The sequence below is a fragment of the Rhinoderma darwinii genome, chromosome 12 (assembly GCF_050947455.1).
Source record: "Rhinoderma darwinii isolate aRhiDar2 chromosome 12, aRhiDar2.hap1, whole genome shotgun sequence".
NCBI lineage: Eukaryota > Metazoa > Chordata > Amphibia > Anura > Rhinodermatidae > Rhinoderma > Rhinoderma darwinii.
In genome coordinates this window covers 30,709,547-30,734,335 of record NC_134698.1, presented here as the reverse complement: position 1 = coordinate 30,734,335, position 24,789 = coordinate 30,709,547, and the positions used below count along the sequence as shown (strand labels likewise).

Below are 24,789 nucleotides of genomic sequence, written 5' to 3'. Positions count from 1 at the left end.
TGATATATTGTGTCCTTCCTTATCCCCCTCTTATAGCAGACTTTGCACCTCTTGACTTTCTCTTCTTGCCAGCTTGGGGAACTTCTCCTGGAATGTGTTGCCCTGGTGCGATGCGTGTGGCCTCGCTTCAAGAAGTACTGGGTGCCCCCTTCTTGGTCCCTAAAGATTAGGTTCTTGATAACCACCTCTTGAAATTCCAGGAAAGGTCCCCTCTGGCCTGCACATAGACGCAGCATGTACGCATTGTACAATACCGTCTGTATGATGCGGCACGGCCAGCTTCTTATACCACACCGCATGGCGCTGTAGGGCTTCAGGACTTGATCTGACAAGTTCACCCCTCCCATGTACCTATTGTAGTCCAGGATGCAGTCTGGTTTGGGGGACTCTGTACTGGTACCTCGTACAGGTACATGGGTACTGGTGTGGACATGTATTGTTGTCAATACAAGGACATCTCTCTTGTCCTTGACACACAATATGTTGCTGCTAGAATGTGCCCTGCTCTCACCCCTTCTTGTTTGCCCAAGCAGAGTCTTAGGGAGGCCTCTCAGATTTCTTCTAGCAGTGCCGCATGCCGCAGTACATCTGGAAGCGAGGCACTTGAAGAGTGGGACGCTGGTATAAAAATTATCCAGATAGAGGTGGTAACCCTGGTCCAACAGTGGGTGCACCAAATCCCACATTCTGGGGGCTGAATACTGGTGTCCTTCCCTTCATATATCCTAAATTTGTAGGTATACCCTGATGCCCTCTCGCACAGCTTATACATCTTCACGCCATACCTTGCCCTCTTACTCGGCAGGTACTGGCGGAATTGAAGCCTCCTTTTAAAATGTACCAAGGACTCATCAATAGAACTACAGTTCTCGGGGATGAATGCTTGGGAAAACCGGGCACTGAAACAATTTAATAGGGGTCTATGTTTATACAAACGGTCAAAACTGGGGTCATCTCGGGATGGGCACTGCTCATTATCAGTATAATGTAAGAAGCGAAGTATTGCCTAATTTATTTCTTTTTTTTAGGTTCCAGTTCAGTTCTGAAGTTGCTTTGAGGGGCCTATATATTAGAAACCCCTATCAGACACCCCATTTTAGAAACTAGACCCCTCAAAGTATTCACAACAGCATTTAGAAAGTTTATTAACCCTTTAGGTGTTTCACAGGAATTTAGAGCAATGTAGAAGTGAAATTTCCATATTTATTTTTTTTGTCAGAAAGTCCCTTTTATTCTATTTTTTCCCCTGTAAAACAGAAGGTTTTAACTGAGAAACAACTCAATACTTATTGCCCAGATTCTTCAGTTTTGAGAAATATCCCACATGTGGCCCTAGTGCGCTAATGGACTGAAGCACCGGCCTCCGAAGCAAAGGAGCACCTAGAGGATTTTGAGGCCTTTTTATTAGGCACCAGGTCAGGTTTGAAGCGGTCTTGTGGTGCCAAAACAGTGGAAACCCCCAAAAGTGACCCTATTTTGGAAACCAGACCCCTTCAGGAATTCATTGTAGTTTTCATGGGGTGCATGCGACTTTTTGATCAGTTTTTATTCTATTTTTGAGTGGCAGGATGACAAAAAAAAAATCAGCTTTTTTTTTTTTTTTTTTACAGCGTTCACCGTGCGCTATGACATTCACTTTATTCTGCGGGGCGATACGATTAAGGCGATACCTTATGTTTATAGTTTTTTTTTATGTCTTATGGCGTTAACACAAAAAGTAAATGAAAGTATTTTATTGTGCAACCATATTCTAGAAGCCATAACTTTATTTTTCCATCAAGAAAGCCGTGCGAGGACTTCTTTTTTTGCGTAACGAACAGTTTCGATCGTGACCATTTTTAAGTACATGCGACTTTTTGATCTCTTTTTATTCAATTTTTTGAGAGGTGAAGTGTCCAAAAAATTGTGATTCTGGTGCAGTTTATTATTTTCTTTTACGGCATTCATCGCGCGGGATAAATAACTAAATCAATTTTAGTTCAGGCCGTTACAGATGCGGCGATACCAATTATGTATAATTTATTTGTTCATTTATATATCTTTATTAATAAAGGATTGATTGATAAGCGAAAAAGCGGGATTTTAACTTTTATTTACTTATTTTTACACAGCATTTTTTTAAACTTTATCCCATTAGGGGACTTGAGGGCAGGAGGCCCTGATCGCTATTCCAATACACTGCACTACATGCGTAGTTCAGTGTATTAGAGTGGTCAGCTACTCACTGACAGCAAACTAGGCTTCCTGTAGATGGCATAGCCGGACGCCATTGTTAGGCGTCCGGTTGCCATAGCCACCATTGCCGCCTGCCATCACGTAGCGGGCCGTCGATGGTGGTTTAACCCCTAAGAAGCCACGATCGCTTTTGAATGCGGCTTTTAAGGGGTTAATCAGTGGGGACACATCGATCGTCCCCGCTATAGGAGCTGCGGCAACCGCTGTACAAGACAGCCCAAAATGGCCGTTACTCCCGTGACGTAATATTCCGGAGCGGAGCGCGAACGGGATGGTTTCCATGACGGAATAGGTCTTGTGGTGCTGAAACATAGGAAACACCCCAAAACCACCATTTTGGAAACTACACCCAAGAAATTCACCTAAGGGTATAGTAAGCATTTTAACCAATGTGTTTTGCGGAATGTCTTGGAATTAGTCCATAAAAATTAAATTCTAAATTTTTCACGCAAAAAGTAGTTTTAGATCAAATTTTTTCATTTTCACAAAGAAATGAGAAAAAGCATCCCAACATTTGTAAATCAATTTCTCCAGAGTACAATAATACCCCATATCTGGTCAAACTGCTGTTTGGACATATCGCAGGGATCAGTAGGGAAGGAGCATCATTTTGGAGCTCAAATTTTGCTAGAATGGTTTATTAGTTGTCATGTCGCATTTGCAAAGCCCCAAAGGGACCAAAACAGTGGAGATCCCCCAAAAGTGCCTTCATTAAATAAATAATAAATGTAGGATTTTTTTTTAATTTTCACAAGAGTTAAAAGAGAAAAAGAACCCCAAAAATTTGTAAAGCAATTTCTGCCGAGTACGGCAATACCCAATATGCGGTCAAACTGTGGACACGGCAGGGCTCAGAATGGCAGGAGCGCTGTTTGACATGCAGATTTTGCTGGATTGTTTTTTGGCTGCCATGTCGCATTTGTGTTTGAGGTATCAGTACAGTAGAAACCCCTGAGAAATGACTCCATTTTGGAAACGACACCCCTCAGTGCATTTATTTAGGGGCGTAGTGAACATTTTGACCCCCACAGGTGTTTCATTACATTTTATTAGAATTAGGCAGTGAAAATTAAAAAATATATTTTTTTTTTCCATAACTATGTTGTTTTGGCTCCAAGTTTTTCATTTTTACAATGGGTAATAGGAGAAAAAAAAAAAAACCAGACAATTTGTTACAGATTTTGCTGTATTTGTGTTCAGGCTCCATGTCACACTAGCAAAGTCCCTGAGGTAACAGAGTATAGTGCAAAGCCAAGAGAAGCGACCCCATTTTGGAAACTACACCCAGGGCTTAGGAGTGAAAGAGCACCATGCGCATATGAGGTATATTTTGGTGATTTTTCACAGCATTGGCCCCAGATTGCAGGGGTCAAATAGTAACGCAAACCCCCAAGAAGTGACCCCATTTTGGAAAATATACCCCTCAAGGCATTTATTAAGTAGTATTTTGACCCAATACTACTTTTAGGCCCCATGCACATGACCATAAAAATTCTCCATAATTGGGGACCGTAACATGGTCCGCAATTACGGACCCATTCGCTTCTATTGGCCGCAGACACTTTTCCGTATCGCTACGGATAGGTGTCCGTGCTGTAGAAGTGTACCACAAAAGATAGGACAGGCAGTGCTCCCATATGGGAGAACGGGTCGAAAATGCGGGCTGCGTCCACGGCCGGCCGTGCATGAGGCCTTACTAGAAAATAATGTGCAGTGAATTTTCCACTGATAAGCCATTTTAGTGCACAATATGTTGTTCCTAGCTTGTGCCACTGAAGACAAATACCTCAAACCGTTAAGCGGGTTCTCCCGGGTATTGGAATGACATATGTGGACGTAAACTTCTGTTTGGGCACTCTGTAGGGCGTAGAAGGGAGGGAGCGCCATTTGGCTTTTGGGGTACAGATTTTGCTTGGTAGTAATTTCGTTTGGGGTTTTACTGGTATTTCAGTTTATAATGTGGGAGCACATGTAAGCTGTGTGGAGAACATCAGGGCATAATAAGAGGGTATAATAATGCAGTAAATAAACAATAATCCACAGCTCTGTGGCCAGTGTCGCACTGATAAATGGTGGCCGATCCCCCTTTTGGAACACACACTGCACATTTTGAGACCCAAAACTTTTTTTGCGACGGGGCTGTGTGAGTGCTTATTTTTTTGCGGGACAATCAGTAGGTTTTTATCAGTACTAATTTTGGGTTCATGCAACTTTTTATTCTATTTTTTGAGAGGCGTGGTGACAAAAAACAGCAATTCTGCTATATATTATTTTATTTTTTTACGGCGTTTGCTAAAAATGACATTTACATTCTATTTATTTTGCGGTTAGATCCGATTACGGCAATACCAAATACATCGTTTTTTTTTTTTTAGGTTTTACGGCGTTTGCACTATAAAATCACTCTTAGAAAAAATAAAATGTAGTTTTAGTGTTTCCATAGTCTAAGAGCCATAACTATTTTTTCATCAAGAAAGCTGTGTGAGGGCTTGTTTTTTGCGGAACGAACTGTAGTTTTTGGTTTGTACCACGAAACTACAGTTGTTTGGTACCATTTTGGGTACATGTGACTTTTTGATCCCTTTTTAAAACATTTTTTGAGAGGTGAAGGGACCAAAAAAAAATTGCGATACTGGTATTGTTTTTTATTATTTATTTTTAAAATGTTCACCGCACGGAACAAAATAGTTCAGACAGTTACGGACGCGGTGATACCAATTATGTATAGCTTATTTCTATTAAAGGACGCAATAAGGGAAAAAGGGCGATTTTTACATTTTATTATGTGAAACAAACTTTTTTATTTTTGTAAAAAAAAAAAATAAATTTTTTTTTTGGACTCGAAGGTCCAGCTGTCTACTCGCTGTTATAATACCCCGCAATACTTATGTTTTGCAGGGTATTGTACAGGTCAGTCTCACTCTGGCATGAAGCGTATTAGGTTCGGCTTCTGGCAGGGCCTAATCGCCATCCATACATGGCAGACCAGGAGGCCATCGTTAGACCTTATTCACACGACAGGGTTTCCCGGCCGGGTGATGGCCATTCATAAAACGGCCATCACACGGCCGCAGTAGGAACAATAGATGCCTAACGAGGCTATTCACACGACCGATTTTTTGACGGCCCGGGAAACCTGGCCGTCAAAAAATGGGACATGCCCTATTTTTGGCCGTTCACCCGGCTCCCATAGAAGTCTATGGGGCTGGGTAATACACGGCCATCACTTGAATGTGCTCCAAGTGACGGCCGTGTCTTCCGTCGCTCGCTCTCTTCCTTCTCCCAACAGTGCAAAGTGCATGTGAGCTTCGGCAATGGATTGCGTATCCGTTGCTGGAATCTCACAGAAAAGATTCAGAAGTGTCAGGATTCTGAGTACACATGACGTCCAGGCTGGATGGTCATGTGTATTCATTATCAGGACACTGTAGTAATGTTAGGGCTTGTATATGTAGCTGCACATAGTGATATAACTATATCGCTAGTGCAGTGTAAATGAATGGAGAGGAGTGCATGATGCCGATTGGTCAGCATTATACACTCCTCTGTACAACGCCCACTTGGTCGAAAGTAAAAGTACGCCCACTTGGGCATTAAGAAAGCTCATTAGCATAAACTAAAATCGCTCCTAACGTTGTGAAAAAAGATCGTTTTTTTTAAATAAAAAGCATTACTGTCACCTACATTATAGCGCCGATCTCCTTATGTAGGAGACAGGGCACTTATAATGTGGTGACAGAGCCTCTTTAAAGGAAGGGTGTCGCGAAAAAAAATTATTTAAATACATTTTATTTGTGTGTTGGTGTTTCTTTTTTTTTTTTCTAACTTTCTTCACTATGGAGGCTGCCATTTTTTTTTTCATCTCTGTATGTGTTGATTAAGGAATCATACAGAGATGGATTACGGCACATACATCCCCATAGAGAATGCGAATGCTCCCACACAGTCCAAATGGAAGGTCTTCGGCCGAGCGACATCCGTCGCCATTTTCTTGTGGACTGGAAGCCGCGGCCGGACAGTAAGATGACTACTTCCGGTCGCGGCTTCCGGACATGTGATTAGAAGCAAGCACTAGGAGAGGACGGACGGAGGGAGCGACGGCGGCTGGAGCAGGTAAGTTATGTTTGTGTATGTTCGTGTTTTAGTATGTAAGCCTACTACACTGTGTATTAGCTCAAAAAATGGCGGCGAACAGTGTAGGAGGTTTGAACATTCAATCCCCTCCTTTCTCCTGGCACTAGCATTGTTTGAGGACGCTAGAGAGAGTGTGTCTTCTCAAATTTTGCAGCATAAAGCAATGTGGTTGCTTTACCACATGCCAATGCTGCAATTTTGGGAATTGCTCCCTCTAGTGACCAGCATAGGGAAAGGTTATAAATTAGAATCTAATTCATATTTCCTGACTTGTGAAGAAATTAAAAAAATTAGAACAATGTCTAATCAAGTATATAACAACGGTTTAACTAAAAAAAATAAAAAAAATTCTAGCGACACATTCCCTTTAAAAACGGACAGGGAAAAAAAACTGATGCAAACGGGTCAAAAAATCAGCCGTTAAAAACGGCAACACGGCCGGGGAACGGAATCGAAACGGATGCAAGATGACCGGGAATAACGGCCCGTCGTGTGAATAAGGCCTTCAGTTGCTGTAGCAACAATCGACACCCCTCAATAGAGTCGCAGGGGCGCAGATTGGGTTAAACACGGCGGTCACTATTGATAACTGCATTTGAGGTATTAATTGACAGGGACCACTGTGATCGGTCCCCGTGGTATGAGCCGTGATAACTGCTGTATGAGACCACAGTTATCACAGCTCATAAATGGGTCGGCAGGGGGAATGCCGCTGTGTTACAGCGCAAACGTCTATTTCGAGGCGAGCACGAACGATGCGCTCAGCTCGATGTAAAAGTACTCAGCGGAGCAGGAAGGGGGTTAAGGCTGTATTCACACAATTAAGTTCTATGGCTGTACTCACATGGACGTTTTTTTTGTTTCTTTTAACAGGCCGTGAATACTGGCCGTTAAAAAATAATGTTCTATTTTTGACTGTTTTCACGGCCCGACAGCCCCCATAGAAGTCAATAGATCAGTTTTTAACACATGTTTTTCAGAAATCAATCCTTGTGACGGCCGTTAAAAACTGATCCCAAGGGGACTCTCCGTGCTCAGCGCCACTTTAAAGTGCTGAGCCCGGAAAAGCCTCCGACATCACAGACAATATATGGATAGTGATGTCAGGGCTTTCAACTATGAAGTCCCCGGCCGGAGCATCGCAAGCTCTCTGGCTTGGGAAAGCCCTTGACGTCACTGTCCATATATGGACAGTGGCGTCAGGAGCTCCTCCAGGAGTGGAATCCCTGGCCAGAGCGTAGCCAGCGCTTTGGCCGGGGATTCCTCAACTAGCCGGAGTCCCAACGGCGCTAACTAAATGTGGGGTGTGGCACTAACTACATGGGCCCTTGGCACTATATGGGTACTATCTACATTGGACACTGGCGCTATCTATATGGGCATTGTGTATGGCACAATCTACAGTGGGAATGATTTTTTTTAATATATTTTTTTAACAGCCATGAAAAACGCATTGCAAATGAATGACAAACAGCCATTAAAAATTTTCAGATGTCCTGGAAATTGAGGAACTTTTAGACACACACGGATGCAAAACAGCCAAGAAAAACTGACTGTTTATCTATTTTTAACGGACACTTTATTTATTTTTTAACCCTTTAGGGGTTTCACAGGAATTAAAGCAAAGTGGAGGTGAAATTTATAATGTAATTTTTTGTTGTAGCAGAAATCCAATTTTAATCTATTTTTTTTTTCTTTCAGTAACACAACAAGTGTTAACAGAGAAACACAACTCAATGCAAAAGAGTACCTAGTAGATTTTGGAGCCTTTTCATTAGATTATATTTTAGGCACCATGTCAGGTTTAACGAGGTCTTGTGGTGCCGAAACAAAGAAAACACCACAAAAAAAACCTCTAAATTAATTAAATTATGGGTGTAGTGAGCATTTTGACCCCACAGGCTTTTTGCTGAAATTATTTGAATTGGGCTGTGAAAATGAAAATCCAATTTTTTTCCAACAAAACTTAGAATTTTTCCACATTGAATAATGGTGAAAACGCACCCCAACATTTGTAAAGCATCTTCTCCAGAGTACGGTAATACCCCATATGTGGTCATACACTGCGGTTTGGACACAGGGAAGGAACCCCATTTGGCTTTTGGTCGATTGAGTTGTGGGCGCCATGACGCTTTGGAATAATAATGCGGTAAATAAATAATAAATTTAATAATCCATGGATGTGTGATATATTTTGAAGCACTTTATGCACAAGCCAGGTTTCACACTGATAAATGGCATCTCTTCTCTTTATGTAACACACTTTGAACCTTTTTTTGGGTCCTTCCCTTCTTTACAAGTGGAGGGGATTTCGCTGCTAAAGTGCCCTTGTACAATACGTGGACCATCGCTACTAGAAGTACTCGGGCCCTCCTATTCCTGGTTCAAAATAAAAAGTTCTTGATAACCACCTCTTGAAACAAAAACGGAATGTCCCTGTCTGACCTGCACATTGGTATAGCACGTAAGCGTTATACAATGCCATCTGTACCATGTGCAAGGCCAGCTTTTTGTGACACACCTTTGTTTTCTGCATGCCACTGTACGGCTTCAGTATTTGCTCAGAGAGATCAACCCCTCTCTTATACTTAATATAGCCCAGGATGCAATCTGGCTTTGGGGATAATGTAGTGGTATCTCGGACAGCGGTGCTGCCGTTACCGTGTATTGCGGTCAACATAAGGACATCCCTCGTCCTTTTACTTGACCAACACCATGTTCAGTAGCAATGTTCTTTTTGAGGTCGTAACGTGTTGACATCTGGTGCAGAGATGATCAATGACTTGCCTGATTTTGAATAGGCGGTCATGTGTGGGGTCTTCACAGGGCGGGCACTGTGCATGATCATTATAATGCAAACATTTCTGAACGGTTTCAAAACGTGTCCGTGTCATTGCCACGTGGTAAATGTAGAATAAAAGCTGAAAAGTCCCTGCGTCTTATAGTCGGCAGTCAACGGACCCGGCAGTGCCGGGCCCCCTAACCGATTCTTCATCATGGAGCGGGGATGGGGATGATGTTTGGAGCAGGCTCATGTGCTGAGCCCGCTCCATACACTGCAGGCGTCAGCTGTGTTTTACAGCAAGCACGCTGCTCTAACGGCCAGGCACAGCGATGGTGCGGTTCCTGGCCGTTTAACTAGTTAAATGCCGCGATCAATAGCAATCGCAGCATTTATAGGGGTCTTCCCATGAAGGACATTTTCCACAGGATATATCAAATGTCAAATAGATGCGGGTCCCACCTCTGGGACCCGCATCTCTTTAGTACGGGGCCCCCTAAACCCGGTTCTAGCTTACTTGCTCCGCTGTCTCCTGGCCACTTCCTCCTTAGGTGGTCGGGAGTTACGGAAACAGCAGAGTGCTCGCTGAGCTACGCGGTTTCCGTAACTCCCACAGAACTGAATAGTAGTTACGGAAACAGTCTATCATGCTACGCTGCTGCTGTAACGGCCATTCACTACTATGAGAGTTACGGAAACAGCATAGGTCAGCGAGTTACGCTGTTTCCGTAACTCATCCATGTATTGCAGTGTATTGTACCAGCGATCTAATGATCGCTGATGCAAGTTCCCTAGGGGAACAAATAAAATATGTAAAAAAAAAAAAAAAGAGAAAAAGTTTGATACATTTGAAGGAGTGTAAAAAAATATTAAAAAGTTAAAAAAAAAAGAAACAGAACAAATTATTTTGTGTAACAAATAGTTTTTGCTTTGTAATAGTAGTAAAATATGACATTTTTTCCCTAGTTTCTGTGGTCTAAAACCTGGGTGCATCTTATAGTCAGGTGTGTAAAATACGGTATATAAAATATTCGTATGCCAAATCTGTGGCTTCTTCACTAGCCCCTTGTGTAGCACAAGACTCCAAAATGTCATCTCCACCGCATCTACGGGGGTCATCTAGCATACGATGAAATTGGGCTTTGGGATAAAAATTGTGGGGCATATTCCTTTTCTCCACCGCTGGCTGTAAAAGTGTCCAGGAGGGCATATGCCTTGTCTGCAAATAAATTTTTACACAGGGCGTTGCGTGTGTTGTGCTTTTACATGTGTATATAAAATTTCAGAGAAAAAATAATAATAAATTGGAGGGAAAATAAAAATTTGTATAACATTTTTTACTGAACCAATATACAATCTAAATATAAAACTTGTACAAAAAGCCCTGACTACCTAACAAATTAACCCTAATGATATATATATATATATAACTTCAAGTGACCACTAAATTTGAGCCACAATTGTAAAGCTACGCTATCAAAATTTAGTAAATTAACTTCAGTAAAAAAAGACAAAAATAAACTGAACTTCCGTCACTGACTGACGCGAACTATAAAACTTGTAAATTTACACTTAAACTGTGTAGCTACACTATCAAAAATTTGGTAAAACAGACATGGAGCTATTGAGTCTATCCCCAAGAAGGAGAAGCAGATACAAGGTAAGAGAGGTATGTCAAACACTAGAGGAGAATTCCTCAAAACTAACAACCAACGATGAACCACAAAAACCTTGAAAATACAAATGGGTGGGAGCAGTGTCCATCAATGAACTGGACAAAAAAGGATTTTACGGTGAGTAATCAAAAAATCCTGTTTTCTCGTTTGTTACATTGGGAGACACAGACCGTGGGATGTTCTAGAGAAGTCCCCAGGAGTGGGAACAGAAGACCTCCTGGCTGCCTTGTACAATTAAAGCGCAGAGGCCTGATGGAGCACAGCCCAGGAAGCCCCAACCACTCTGTTAGAGTGGGCAGCGACCCGAAAAGGGGAAACCTTACCCAGAACACGATAAGCCTTGCAAACCATTATTTTAATTATTAAATCCTGGTGGAAGAGCGGTCCCTAAGAGAGAAGATCGGGACGGAGAGGCAAGGGCCACGGGACGGAGAGGCAATGGCCACGGGACGTTGGCCGACAGGCACGAGGTCCGCGTACCAACAACGGCACAGCCAATCTGGGGCATTGAGTTGGAGGAGCCGTGGCAGGAGAGGCAGAGAAGGAAAAAGACGTACAGGAGACTAAAGTCGGACCATGGCGCCACAAGGGCGTCCATGGCAAAAGGGCTCTGGATCTCGTGCTCGGGAGATGAAGCAGGGGACCTGGTGATTGAACCTGGAGGCCATCACACCCACGTCTGGGTGACCCCACTTGACATATTTGGTCGAAGACCTCCTGGTGTACAGACCACTCCCCAGGATCCAACTTTTCGCGACAGAGTCTGCGACCCAGTTGTCAACCCCGGGAATACATACTGCAGTCAGAGCTGGAACGTGAAATTCCACCCAGTTTACGATCTTTGCGGCCTCTGCCATCACTGCCACGCTGTGAGCGCCGCCCTGGTGATTCAGATAATGATGTTGCATTGTCAGTTTCAACCCACACCGGATGTCCTGATCGCGACGATGTCCAGTGCAGCAGGCACAGGAAAATGGCTCTGAATTCCAGAAGGTTGAAAGGAAGAGGAGGATTCCTGTGGCACCATAGCCCCTGAGCCATGAGGTTCCAAAAGTGCCCCCCGATCCCTTTACACTGGCATTCGTGGAGAGAATCAGCCAGTTCAGTGGAAGGAAACGATCCTGGGGAACTTCTGGAGAGGAGACCACCGAAGCAAGAGACAGACTGCGAAGGGAAGGATGAAATTCAGAAAACGGAAAATCCAAAGATAGCTTGTTTAAGAGGGCGTGTATGGGACTACGCAAAGGTAATGGTCTCGATTGAGGCAAACATAGTCCCAAGAACCCGCATGCAGAGGCGAAGTGAAGTAAGAATAGCTGTGTGCAAGGAACAAATACCGTCCTGAAGAGTCGATAGACGCTCTGGAGGAAGGAAAACCTTCACAGAGCGAGCGTCGAAGGTGACCCCCAACAACATAATCTGCTGGGATGGATCGGTTAACAATCCAACCAAACTGACTCAGTGTCCAGAGTAATCTGGAGAGCCGTCTTGTCCTCCCTGGAGGGGGACTTGATCAGGATTTCATCCAGGTACGGGGTGACAGACACCCCCCCTAGTGCGAAGAAGCGCCACCACGACGGAGAGAGCCTTCATAAAGACTTCCAGGGCTGCGGCCAGACCGAAGGGAAGGGGACAAATTAGTAATGACGGGACAGTAATGCAAAATGCAGGTGAGTCTAGCAAATAGGAATATGCAGATACATGTCCATCGAATAAAAAAATTCCCTCTATTTCATGGAAGCAATGACAGTCATTTTCAGATGGAATCTCTCCAGACTAACTCAAACACGTACGTTGAGACGCTTGAAGTCCAGATGGGCTGAACCGAGCCATCACTTTTGGGAATGACAAGGTTGCAATAGAAACCCCGGGACCCTTGGTTCGAGGGTACCGGAATGATGATCTCTTGATGGAGCAGACCGTCTATTACACGAAAAAAGGCTGCCGTCCTAGAGGGGAAATGCGGACTGAAAGATACCAGCTCCTGAAACCGTGTGCCCGAAATGTTAGTGAGCCAGATGTCCTTGAAGCGCATAAGCCTGCGCCCCACCCGACATAAATCGAGCGGGTGCACACTTTCATGCAGAAGTGGCCTTGCTGGCTCCAGGCTTCGCAGGTGGAGGCTGGGGTCGCAAGGAGGGGGAGAGTCTTGAAGGAAGTTTTGGCCTTCTGATCCTGGTGAGACTGTGGTCTGGAAGACGTTATGTTGGAGAACCCATGAACGGACCAAAAATAAGGACCCGCCTTTTTGATCGAAGTAGCTGGTTTGATCCTGTTTTGAGAAAGATGGGCGCTCTTGCCACCCAGAATGAGGCCCGAGCTACCAAATGGGCAGCGTCAAGGGCAGACTCCCATACATACTTGGAAACATTGGACATAAGGGGAGTCAGATCCATCAGTTCCTCCGGAGAAGGGCCCGAGAGCAGGCCATGACTGAGTTTGTGCACCCATTCAGTGATAGCTATGCTAATCCAGACAGAAGCAAAAATTGGGCAAAGGGCATAGCCAGTTACCTCCAAAGTGGTTTAAAGGAACAGTGTCATCACAATTTTTTTTTTCATATGTTAAAGATGTTAGTGCTTTATTAAAAACGTTTATATTTATTTGTGTGTTAGTGTTTTACTTTTTCTTATTTTTACACTTTTTCTTCCCTATGGGGGCTGCCATTTTTTGTTCCATTTCTGTATGTGTCGATTAACGACACATACAGACATGGAATACGGCAGCCACAGTCCCATAGGGACTGCGAACGGCTCCCGTCCCATCCACTTCTGTGTACGCCGTCTGTGTGGGAACTGCGCATGCGCCGCTCCCACACAGTCCAATTTGAAATTGGCGCCGTCCGGCGCCATTTTCCTGTGGACCGGAAGTCGCGGCCGGACAGTAAGATTACTACTTCCGGTCGCGGCTTCCGGACTTGTGCACTTGGACCAGCGGCAGCAGACGGAGCGGACGGGCCGGAGGGAGCCGCGGCGGCAGGAGCAGGTAAGAGATTTCAATGTATGTTCGTGTTTGTGTACGTTTACTACTGTATGTAAACCCACTACACTGTGTGTTATACACAGGGAAGAACAGGGAGTATAGAAGCCTTAGGATAAAAATAAACCTTTATTGCATAGAATATACACATTACATAGAAGAATTTTAAAAAGGTACAATTGGAAAGAGTGACTCTGAAGTTTCCAATACAGACGGGCAGGCTCAATAAGTCAGATGTAAACATACAGGAAGATTACCACTAACATGTGTGAGCAAAAGCAAACAAGGATACTGAAGAGCATGACATGATATAAATATAAATATAAATGTAGGAATACAAAACAGAAACACATTAATGCATGTGCAGGTTTCCGAGTCGTATCCCATAGTAGGCAAAGTATAGCAGTCAACACTCCATCTCAAGATAGTTAACGTTTGCAAATATGACCCAAATGAAAAGGTGTATCTTACCCATAGTGCAGTGTATTTGGAGCCTGACGGACGTATGGAAAACCCCAACGCGCGTTTCGCGGTATGCTTCCTCAAGGGGTGTGTTAGCTCAAAAAATGGCGACACACAGTGTAGGAGGATAGACCGTTCAAACCCCTCGTTTATCCCGGCACTAGCCAGGATAAAGGAGGGGGGGATGCTGAGAGCTCACTAGAGCGAGGGCTTTTTACCCAATTTTGCAATGCTGCAATTTTGGGAATAGCTCCATCTAGTGACCAGCAATGGGAAATATTATAAATTAGAATCTAATTTATAATATTTCCTGACTCGTGAAAAAAATAAAAAAAATTTGAACAATGTTTAAATCACCTACACACTAAATGTTTAATTAAAAAAAAAAACAAACATGTTTTTCTGGCAACACATTCCCTTTAAGCAAAGAAGTCCACATGGAGATCCAGAGGCTCTTTGAAGGAAGTGGAGTCCGCCATAGGCAAAGTAGTAGCCTTAGCTAAACGAGAAACAGGAGGCTCCACCGCCGGAGACCTGACCGATTTGGAACAATTTCCTTCTTGAAAAAGGTAAAAGTGACATCCAGATAGCTAGAGTGCAAAAACTTTGAGTTTCCATTCTTTAAAGACAATATCCTCCAAATGGGCTGGAAAGACCACTTGGGAACTTTGAGGCTAAAGAAAGGTAATGGAGTCAGTTGAAGGTGCAGATTTAGTGACCTGAAGGGTATTATAGACAGACTACCTATAAGCACAAAAGCACAGGGCACATAGCACCCAAAGAAATATATAGAACTACCAAGTAATGTAAAAAATATAAATCTTTATTAATGATAGATAGCAACAATACATGGTATCACAACAATAAATATATAGAAACTGGATAAAAGAGGTCATATGCGGAGAGCAAAATCAGTAAGGTATAGATGTTCATATACCCAAGGGTTAACAGAACAACACATCTCAAAAATGGCTTCCCATGCACCACACCACCACGAATACATAAAAAATGCTGTTATGCAACATGCACAACTGCTAAATGCTACAATGCATAACTATAGATACAATGAGTAGAATACCACTAGTAGTGAATATATATAGCAAATCCTGAAAACAGTGGATATATCTATCTATCTATCAAAACCTGAATACAGTGGAATGCAGAACTAACCAAATTAGTGGCATTGGCAGTAAACAACCAGAAGAATATAAAAAGGAGACGTACCCAAAGTCATGGTGGAGGAAGGAGGGAAAGGCTGGGAGATGTGGCACAATAGACCGCCTCGAGTATTCACTGTATTCAGGTTTTGCTATATATATTCACTACTAGTGGTATTCTACTCATCGTATCTATAGTTTTGCATTGTAGCATTTAGCAATTGTGCGTGTTGCGTTGCAGCATTTTCTATGTATTAGTGGTGGGGTGGTGCATGGGACGCCATTTTTGAGATGGGTTGTTTTGTTAACACTTGGGTATAGTAACATCTAAACCGTACAGATTTAGCTCTCCGTATATGACCTCTTTTATCCAGTTTCTATATATCCATTGTTGTGATACCATGTATTGTTGATATCTATCATTAACCTCTTCACGCGCTGCAACTGTACGTCCTGCAGAGGGTTCGCTTCCAGCATCAGGACGTACATTTGCGGAGTAGTTCCTGGCGCACACTGTCTTAACGGACAGTGTCTGGGAACCGGGAGGTCAGCTGTCCCCGACAGCGAACACTCCAGTCTTGCCGGTCAGCGGACCATCGCCGCTGATTTCGGCAATTAACCACATAAATGCGGCGACAGATTGCTTTCGCTGCATTTAATGGGTTTGAAGCACATCGGCAGCCCCCACGAAGTGATTGTGGGGGCTGCTGATGCTTGTCGTGGCAATCTGAGGCCAGACAATGACCTCTGGGTTGCCATGTACGGAAGCCTTCCGGTCAGTGTAACTGTCACGTTACAATGACCGTTCGAATACATTACACTACGTGTGTAGCGTAATATACTCTAGCAGCGATCAAAGCTGCAAGTCTCGTAGTCCCCTAGTGGGACAAGTAAAAAAAAGTAATAAAAATGTTTTTAAAAAAAATAAAAAATAAAAAGCGTAAAAATAAAAGTTAAGTTATATAAACAAAAAAACACAGGAAAAAAAAAAAAGTACACATATTTGGTATCGTCGCGTTCGTAACGACCCAAACTATAATGTTATTTTTCCCGCACAATGAACACGCCAAAAAAAAAAACAAAAAAAAAAAACGCCAGAATTGCTATTTTTTGGTCACCACCCCTCCCAAAATAGAGAATAAAAAGTGATCAAAAAGTCGCATGTACACAAAAATAGTAGCGATAAAAAACTACAACCAGTCGCGCAAAAAACAAGCCCATACACAGCTTTTTTGACTAAAAAATAAAAAAAGTTATGGCTCTCAGAATATGGTGATACAGGAAATAAACTATTTTATAAAAAAGTGATTTTATTGCGCAAATGCTGCAAAACATAAAAAAACCTATATACATATGGTATCGCCGTAATTGTACTGACCCGCAAAAAAAGTAAAACTGTCATTTATAGCACACGGTGAACGTTGCAAAAAATAAAACTAAAAAACATGGTCAAAATTTTTTGGTCACCCAGCTTGCAAAAAATTGAATAAAAAGTGATTTAAAAAAAAAATAAAATAAAAATCGCATGTATCCCAAAATGGTACCAATGAAAAGTACAGATTGTCCTGCAACAAATAAGCCCTCACACAGCTCCGGTGGTGAAAAAAATAAAGAAGTTCTGGCGCTCAGAATATGGCGATGCAAAATGTGCAGAGTGTCCAAAATTGGATAAGATCAGGCGCCATTTATCAGTGCGACACCGGCCACACATCTATGAATTATTATTTATTTACCCCATTATTATATCCTCTTATTATTCCCTGATGTTCTCCGCACAGATTACATATGCCCCCACATTATAAACTGAAATACCAGCAAATCCCCAAACAGAAAAACTGCCAAGCTAAATCTGCGCTCCAAAAGCAAAGTGGCGTTCCCTCCCTTCTGAGCCCTGCAGCGTGCCCAAACAGCAGTTTGCGCACACATATATGGCATCGCCATACCCGAGAGAACCCGCATAACGTTTTATGAGGTATTTGTCTTCAGTGGCACAAACTGGGCACGACTTATTATGCACTAAAATGGCATACCAGTGGAAAATTGCAATATTCACACCATCCGCTGTGCATTAACCCCTTTGTGCACTATGACTTAATAGAACGTCATGGTGCGGGGGTTGATGTATGGAGCCGGCTCACGTGCAGAGCCCGCTCCATACGCTGCGGGCGACGGCTGTGTATTAGAGCTGACACCCGGGACTAACGGATAGGAACAGCGATCGTGTGGTTACAGAAGCCTGTAAATACAACAATATACTGCAATACATTAGTATTGCAGTGTATTGCACCAGCGATCCAATGATCGCTGGATCAAGTCCCCTAAGGGGACTAATAAAATGTGTAGAAGAATTAACGTTATTAGTAGTGAGACAGTAAAGAGTTTAAAGTTAAAAAACCTGCCTTATCCCATTTTTCTTCTAAAGGAATGTAAAAAAAATAAACAAAATTGGTATCGCTACGTCCGTAAAAGGCCGAACTATTACAATATACCATTATTTAACTCGAACGGTGAACACCGTAAAAAACGTAAACAATTTAAACCGCCAAAATCGTTGTTTTGTCACTTTAGCTCTTAAAAAAAAAAAAAAATGAAATACAACTTTAGCTCATAATATAAAGCGCTAAACAGATTAATAATATACAATAGAGGCAGGACGTGACCCTTAATCTAAAAAGTAACCTTTACAGAAAAAAAAGATACAAAAAAATAAAAAACACCCTGGTTTAACCCCTTCGGGACCCAGCCTGTTTTGCCCTTCAGGACACAGCAGATTTTTTCAAATCTGACATGTGTTACTTTATGTGGTACTAACTCCGGAATGCTTTTACCTATCCAAGCGATTCTGAGATTTTTTTTTTCTAGTGACATGTTGTACTTTATGATAGTGGAAAAATTTGGTCGATAAATTTGGTATTTATTTCTGAAAAACACCAAAACTTGAGAAAATGTGCAAAAATGTTAATTTTTCTAAATTTAAACGTATCTGCTTGTAAAACAGATAGTAATACCACACAAAATAGTTACTAATTAACATTTCCCATATGTCTACTTTATGTTTGCATCGATTTTTGAACGCTCTTTTATTTTTCTAGGACGTTACAAGGCTTAGAACTTTAGCAGCGATTTCTCATATTTTAAAGAAAATTTCAAAAGGCCATTTTTTTCATGGACCAGTTCAGTTCTGAAGTGGTTTTTAGGGCCTTATATATTCGAAAATCCCCATATATCACCCCATTTTGAAAACTGCACCCCTCAAGGTATTCGAATCAGCATTCACAAAGTGTTTTAACCCTTTAGGCGTTTCACAGGAATTAAAGCAAAGTAGAGATGAAATTTACACAATTATTTTGTTGCCGAAATTCATTTCTAATAAAAAAAATTTTTTTTTGTAACACAGAAGGTTTTACCAGAGAAATGGAACTCAATATTTTATTTCCCAGATTCTGCCGTTTTTAGAAATATCCCACATGTGGCCCTAGTGTGATAATGGACTGAAACACCGGCCTCAGAAGCAAAGAAGCACCTGGAGGATGATTTTGGGCCTCCTTTTTTTTTTTTTAGAATATATTTTAGGCACCTTGTCAGGTTTGAAGAGGTCTTGTGGTGCCAAAACAGTGGAAACACCCCTCTCAAGGAATTTATCTAGGGGTATAGTTAGCACTTTGACCCCACAGGTTTTTGGCTAAATATATTGGAATTAGTCTGCAGAAATTAAAATCTACTTTTTTCCTGAAAAAACAGAAATTTTTAATATTTACAAGGAATACAGGAAAAAAAGAACCACAACAGTTGTAAAGCATTTTCTCTTGATTATTTCCACATATGGGGTATTGCCATAAACTGCTGATTGGACTCATGGCAGAGCTCAGAAGTGAAGGAGCGCCATTTGGGTTTTGGAGCACAGATTTTTCTGAAATGGTTTCCAGTGCCATGTCGCATTTGCAACGCCCCGGAAGGACCAAAACAGTGGAAACCCCCAAAAGTGACTCCATTTTGGAAACTACACCCCTCAAGGAATTTTTCTAGGGTTATAGTTAGCATTTAGACCACACAGGTTTTTTGCAGAATTTATTAGATAAGGCCGCAAAAATGAATATACATTTTTTCCACTAAAATGTTGAATTTTCTCATTTTCACAAGGAGAAAAAAAAAAAAAATTTTTGTACAGCAATTTTTCCTGAGTACGGAAATACCCCACATGTGGTCATACATTTTTCCATTAGAAATGAATTAATACTTTCAGGACTGATCCATTTTTTGCTTTTTCCGTCAGAGGAGAGATGTGAGGGCTTATTTCTTGCGGGAGGAATTGTAGTTTCTATTGACACCATTTAAAGTGCCATAAAATGTACTGGGAAACTGAAAAAAAAATTTGCGGACCGAAATTGGATTCCAGTTTTTGGGGGGGCTTCGTTTTTACAGCTTTCGCCGTGCGGTAAAAATGAAAACTTTACTTTATTCTGCGGCTCAATACAATTACGGTGATACCAAATTTATATATATTTTTTTATATTATACTACTTTTACAAAGTAAAAATCGAATTGTTAAAATAAAAATGGTTTTGTTTCACCACATTCTGAGAGCCGTTACTTTTATTTTTCGGTTGATTGAGCGGTCGGAGGTCTTATTTTTTGCGGGACGAGCTGTAGTTTTTATTGGTACCATTTTTTGGTACATAAAAAGTGATCAAAAAGTTATTACTTTTTTTTTGAGAGCGAAGGTGACAAAAAAAAAAAAAAGCGATTTTGGCGGTTTAAATTAAAACGTTTTTTACGGTGTTCACCGTGAGTTAAATAATGGTATATTTTAATAGTTCGGCCTTTTACGGACGTAGCTATACCAATTTAGAAGAAATTTGGAAAAAAGTTTTTTTTCTTTTTTCTCTCTCACTACTAAAAACTAATTCTTCTACACATTTTACTAGTCCCCTTAGGGAACTTGAACCAGCGATCATTGGATCGCTGGTACAATATACTGCAATACTAATGTATTGCAGTATATTGTTATTCTTACAGGCTTCTGTAACAGAGCGATCGCTGTACCTGTCAGTTAGTCCCGGGTGTCAGCTGTAATACACAGCTGACACCCGCAGCGTATGGAGCGGGCTCAGCATGTGAGCCGGCTCCATACAGCAACCCCCGCACCATGACGTGCAATTAAGTCATAGTGCGCAAAGGGGTTAATGTACAGCGGAAGGTTCAAAGTGAATATTGTAATTTTCCACTGATATGTCATGCCCAGTTTGTGCCACAGAAGACAAATACCTCATAAAACGTTAAGCGGGTTCTCTCGGGTATGGCAATGCCATATATGTGGGCACGCTGTAGGGCCCAGAAGGGAGGGAACGCCATTTTGCTTTTGGAGTGCAGATTTTGCTTGGTAATAGTTCTGTTTGGGGTTTTGCTGGTATTTCAGTTTATAATGTGGGGGTATGTGTAATTTGTGCGGAGAACATCAGAGCATAATAAGAGGATATAATAATGGGGTAAATAAATAATAATCCGCAGACATGTGGCCGGTGCCGCACTGATAAATGGCACGCGATCTTATCCGCTTTTGGAAAACTGCACATTTTGCATCGCCATATTCTGAGAGTCAGAACTTTATTTTTTCTCCACCGGAGCTGTGTGAGGGCTTATTTGTTGCAGAGTTCACTGTGCGCTATAAATGACCGTTTTACTTTATTTCGCGGATGGGTACGATTACGGCGATACCATATATATATATATATATATATATATATATATATATATAGGCTTCTTTGAGCGTTTGCGCAATAAAAATCACTTTTTTATAAAATAATTTATTTTCTGTGTCACCATATTCGGAGCCATAACTTTTTATTTTTTAGTCAAAAAAGCTGTGTAAGGCGGGATTCACACGACCGGGTCGCGTCCGAGCCCGAGTGCCGGCCGGTAAAATCGGCCATTCTGCCCGGCCGGTTTGCATAAAGTTATGCATCCGTGCCGGACCGGGCAGATCCGGACAGTGACATCAGCGGCAACTCCTGAAGGGGAATCCCCATGTGTTCGGGGATTCCGCTTCAGGAGTTTCCCCTGATGTCACTGCCCAGATATGGACAGAGACATCAAGCGCTCTGTCCAGGAGCGGAATCCCCGAACACACGGGGATTCCGCTCCTTCAAGGAGCTAAAGTGCGGCTAGCACATAGCAGAGCGGGGAGATACCTCCCTGCTCTGCTATAGTGGCGTCGCTAAAGTAGTAGCAGCCGCAGCAGCAGCTGCTGCAGCTGCTAGCGGCGCCATCAAAGGTGTCGCCGGGCCAGGGCGCTTTTAAAACAAGCAGGGGAAGGGAGCCAGCGCAGTGCTCCCTTCCACCTGCTGTACACCCCGGCCCTGCCACACCGTGTACAGCGATGCCATTCGTCAGAATGGCATCAACTCCTCCTCCTCACATGCACTCTGCGCTGTGAGGAGGAGGAGATAGAGCGCAAGAGCCGGAAAACCCGGCCGTCACTCGGGACACATCCCAGTGATGGCCGGGTATTACCCGGCCCCATAGACTTCTAGGGGAGCCGGGCGGCCGGGTACCCGGGCGAAAATAGAGCATGTCCTATTTTTTGACGGGCGGTTTTCCCGGCCGTCAAAAAATCGGTCGTGTGAATAGCCCCATTAGGGGTCTATTATTCCTAATGCGGCCGGGTGCCGGGCGATTTATGAACGGCCGGCACCCGGCCGGGAAACCCTGCCGTGTGAATGAGGCCTAAGAGCTTGTTTTTTGAGTGACGGGTTGTAGTTTTTAATCGGTACTATTTTCGGGTACATGCAACTTTTTGATCGCTTTTTATTCTCTATTTTGGGAGGGGTGGTGTCGTTTTTTTTTATTGATTTTCTTTTTGGAGTGTTAATCGTGCAGGAAAAACAACATTATAGTTTTATAGTTGGGGTCGTTATGAACGCGGTGATACCGGATATGTGTACTTTTTTTAATGTGTTCATTTTTTTCCTATAATGAAAGTCTTATTATAGGAAAAAAATAAATTGTTTGTTTATATAACTTATAACTTTTAGTTGTACACTTTTTTTTTAGAACATTTTTATTCCCTTTTTTTTTTTTTTTTCACTTGTCACATTTAAACTTGCAGCTTTGATCGATGCTAGAGTACATTACACTACCTATGTAGTGTAATGTGTTCTAACTGTCATTGTGACGTGACCGTCACATTGAGAGGAAGCCTCGGAGGACCGGCCGGAGGCCGCTCCTCCGAGGCTTCCGTACATGGCAACCCAGAGGTCATTGTCTCGTCTCCGATTGCCACAACAAGCATCGGCAGCCCCCACAATCACTTTGTGGAGGCTGCCGATGTGCTTCAAACCACTTAAATGCGGCGATTGCAATCGGTCGCCGCATTTATGGGGTTAATTGCTGAAATCGGCGGCGATGGTCCACTGACCGGCAAAACTGGAGTGTCCGCTGTCAGGGACAGCGGACCTCCCGGTTCCCGGACACTGTTCGTTAAGATAGTGTGCGCCGGGAACCGCTCCAAAACTGTATGTCCTGGTGCGGGAAGCAAACCCTCTCCAGGACGTATAGTTGCGGCGCAGCACGGGAAGAGGTTAAAATAAAATTCTGACCAGAGTTAGAGTCTCAGGACTGTATCCACTAGTGTCATTTTCAGTTTGTGTGCACTAGGGACCGACTAACATCTATACAATTCCCACATTAGCCTGGACCCTGATCACAAGTCCCCTTGTTTGTGTGGTAGTTCTAGTCCTTTCCTCTGTATATGTTGGAGGCTGCTGGTTTGCTCTGACAAGGGCCGCCTCCAGACTCAGAGCTTCTATACTATTCTGGTAGATAGTCCCTATATTCATTTCACTGCTCAAACATGTTTCACCAGCCTCTTATACCGGCTCTTCAGGGAGAAAACTGGCAGTCTAAAAGGACAGTTTTGATAATGGCAATGGCTGCTGGTTACTTGGAGTGGTTACGGAGTGCCACGATTGGCCGCTTGCGGTCATGTGAGGAGACCGGTCAATAAGAGGAGAAGGCCGTGTCCCTACAAATGCATAACAAAATAGCGCACTGGAGCGTGATTGGAAGGGAGTTGTACTATGGAGCTGAAAATGGCGTCGCAGGCGTAAATGGTGCTGGCCCTATTTAAATAAATTATGCCGCAGACAAAATGTGCTAAAGAACCCCAAACTACATGATATGGATGGGCAGGTCCAACAGACTTACACTACATACAAGCGATTTCCCAGATGAACAACCAGCAGGAGCATCCCCTCAGTGTTACATCATTTACTAAGGGAACACTGGTGGGAGAAGTGTAAGGGTATGTTCGCACTACTTATCTTTGGACGTTTTTCAGGCCGTAAACGTCCGAAAAACGGCCTGAAAATTGGAAGCAGAACGCCTCCAAACATCTGCTCATTGATTTCAACGGGAAAAACGGCATTCTGTTCCGACGGGGCGTTTTTTTACGCGGCCGTTTTGAAAAACGGCGGCGAAAAAGTGCATGTCACATCTTGAGCCGTTTTTGGAGCCGTAAAAAACGCTGTGAAAAACGAGTTGCTTAAAAAAACATGTGAAAATCAGGAGCTATTTTCCCTAGAAAAACAACGCCGTATTTTCAGATGTTTTTTGCTAAGCGTGTGAACATACCCTTAGAGGCGCTCCTTAGGCTAGAGGCTAGTTTTTTTTTTTACACATTTTAATAGTTCCCCTAGGGAACTTGAACCAGCGGCCACTTGGTTACATGTGGAGTTACTGAAACAGAGTAACTACGCCGTTTCCCCAACTCCCATAGTAGTGAATGCCAGTTAGGGAAGCAGCGTAGCGTGCGAGCTCTGCTGTTTCCGTAACTACTGTTCAGTTCTATGGGAGTTACGGAAACAGCGTAGCTCAGCGAGCTACACTGTTTCAGTAACGCCACATATAAATCAAGTGGCCGGGAGAGCACAGAAAGCTAGAATGGGGTTTAGGGGGCCCCGTTCTAGAGATAGGTGCGGGTCCCAGAGGTCGGACCTGCATCTCTCTGACATTTATGCCATAAAAACACATTTATCCCCTATCCACAGGATAGGGGCTACATGTGAGATCGCTGGGGATCCGACCCCTGGGACCCCCAGCAATAAGGAGAACAGGGGAGCGAAAGTTACCAAGAGACCTACATGAGAAGCCTGAACTTCCGGGTTCTGTGTCAGAATTATCTGTTCCGCAGCTCCATATAGATCAATGGGGAGCCGCTCGCGGATGCGCGGACGAATCCCATTGATCTCTATGAAGCTGCTGGACACAGAACGCAGAAGTCACAGCTTTTCGTGCAGCGCTCCTGGTAACTTACGGTCACGTTCTCCTTATCGATCACACATGTATCGCCTATCCTGTGGATAGGGGA

General features: G+C 43.0%; 1 protein-coding gene across 2 annotated transcripts in view; it reads right to left on the bottom strand.

Moving 5' to 3' along the window:
• Window positions 1-24,789, bottom strand: part of IVD (isovaleryl-CoA dehydrogenase) — a 97,247-nt gene that overhangs the window by 14,607 nt on the left and 57,851 nt on the right. The gene's annotated exons all lie outside the window — the stretch shown is intronic.